Below are 2,717 nucleotides of genomic sequence, written 5' to 3' on the forward strand. Positions count from 1 at the left end.
GTTAGTTTACTTTCTATGCATGCTTAGTAGTAATATTAAAAGAAAACCCCAAAAGATTTCACATTCTTCTTTTGCTTGTCGGGAACTTTCCCGTGTAAATAGTTTTTCTCGTTCTTATTTCCCTTCTTCAGAAAAACAAAAACTCCAAAAATATTTCAGCGTGTTTCTTTGAAGTTCTTTTCTTTTCTTTGGGGGTCGAGAGGAGAAGACCACAATGAAAATGTTGAGTGGCTCTCATATGCATTATTGTTGATCTAACAGAGAGCCCATATTACCTTGTCTTCTACTTTGAATAAATGTTTGCAGATTTCAGCTTAGTCTGATGCACGTGCACTATTATTATTTATCCACACCATTTAGTCGTGCAAGTGAAAGGCAATAATGACGATATATGATAAAATGACTGAGGTGAGGAAAAGCTGGTATGAACTCGACCTATCTTGTTTTTGTAAATATGATTAGTTCATCATTCCTGATTTAGCCTATTATGAATGAAATATGTTTGCAATGACAATTAGAGATTATAATTACTCATGCCATGCTTAATTAGCTAGGAGTTTATGATGGTTTACCTTGCGTGCCAACATGGAAATTAAAATGGCTATGATGTAGTATGACAGGATGGTATCCTCCTTTGAATAATTTGAGTGGATTGACTTGGCACATGTTCACGCATGTAGTTGAAACAAAATCAACATAGCCTCCACAATATTTATGTTCATGGTGATTTATATCCTACTCATGCTTGCATTCAATGTTGGTTAATCTCAATGCATGTTTATGACTGTTGTCGCTCTCTAGTTGGTCGCTTCCCAGTATCTTTCTAGCCTTCACTTGTACTAAGAGGGAATACTGCTTGTGCATCCACTTCCATAAACCCCAAAGTTGTTCCATATGAGTCCACCATACCTACCTATATACGGTATCTACCTGCCGTTCTAAGTAAATTTGCATGTGCCATCCTCTAAACCTTCAAACAATAATCTGTTTTGTATGCTCGAATCACTCATGTACCAACTAGGGCTATCAATATCTTCCATGCTAGGTGGGTTATTCTCACGATGAGTGAACTTCGCTCATCATTCACGAGAAAATGGCCGGTAACGGGGATGCCCAGTCCCATGCTCAAATCAAATCAAAATAATTGCAAACAAAACTCCTCCAGGACTATTGTTAGTTGGACGGCACCCTTTGTTTCGGACCAGCCATGGAGTGTGCTTGTTGGTGGTGGGGGAGTATAAACTTTACCATTCTGTTTGGGAACCGCCTATAATGTATGTAGCATGGAAGATACGGAGATCTCTTGGTTGTTATGTTGACAATGAAAGTATACCGCTCAAAATATTATTCAATCTCTATTTTAAAACTCGAACTCTGACACCTCTGCAAATTCCTACTTCCCTCTGCGAAGGGCCTATCTATTTACTTTTATTATTGAGTCATCATCCTCTCATAAAAAGCACCAGTTAGAGAGCACCCTATCATTTGTATGAGTTGTTATTAATTTATATTGAGTATGAATGTGAATGGATCTCTTTTACCATGAATTACAATGTCTAGTCAGTCCTTGATCTTTAGGGGTGCTCTGCATTTATGTTTTGCGGTCTCAGAAAGGGCTAGCGAGATACCATCTTGTTATATCATATCATAATTATTTTGAGAAAGTGTTGTCGTCTGAGATTTATTATTATTGCTCGCTAGTTAATTATATCATTGATATGGGTAAATGTGAGACCTAAAAGTTGTTGTGAATATGGTTAGTTCATAATCTTTGCTGAAAACTCGAATGCTGGCTTTACATATTTGCAACAACAAGATCAAACAGAGTTTGTAAAAGTTTTTCTTTATCACTTTCAGTTTGTCAACTGAATTTCTTGAGGATGAGCAATGGGTTAAGCTTGGGGGAGTTGATACTTCTCCGCCGTATCTACTTTTCCAAACTCTTTTGCCCTTATTTTGGACTCTAACTTGCATGATTTGAATGGAACTAACCCGAATTGACACTGTTTTCAGCAGAATTGCCATGGTGTTATTTTTGTGCACAATAAAAAGTTCTCGGAATGACCTGAAACTTCACGGAGATAAGTTTTGGAAGTAATGAAAAATATTGGCGAAAGAATCAAGTGAAGGGGGCCCACACCCTGGCTACAAGGGTGGGGGCGCACCCACCCCCCTGGGGCGTTCCCTCCGACCTTGTGGGCCGCCTGGACCTCCACCGACCTCAACTCCAACTCCATATATTCTCTTTCAGGGAGAAAAAAATCAGAGAGAAGGATTCATCGCGTTTTACGATACGGAGCCACCGCCAAGCCCTGTTCTTCCTCGGGAGGGCAGATCTGGAGTCCGTTTTGGGCTCTGGAGAGGGGAATCCATCGCCATCGTCATCATCAACCATACTCCATCACCAATTTCATGATGATCACCGCCATGCGTGAGTAATCTCATCGTAGGCTTACTGGACCCTGATGGGTTGGATGAGATTTACCATGTAATCGAGTTAGTTTTGTTAGGGTTTAATCCCTAGTATCCACTATGTTCTAAGATTGATGTTGCTATGACTTTGCTATGCCTAATACTTGTCACTAGGGCCCGAGTGCCATGATTTTCAGATCTGAACCTATTGTGTGTTCATGAATATATTTGTGTTCTTGATCCGATATTGCAAGTTATAGTCACCTACTACGTGTTATGATCCGGCACCCCCGGAGTGACAATAG

The sequence above is a fragment of the Triticum urartu genome, chromosome 3 (genome assembly GCF_003073215.2).
Source record: "Triticum urartu cultivar G1812 chromosome 3, Tu2.1, whole genome shotgun sequence".
In the NCBI taxonomy this organism is placed as follows: Eukaryota; Viridiplantae; Streptophyta; class Magnoliopsida; order Poales; family Poaceae; genus Triticum; species Triticum urartu.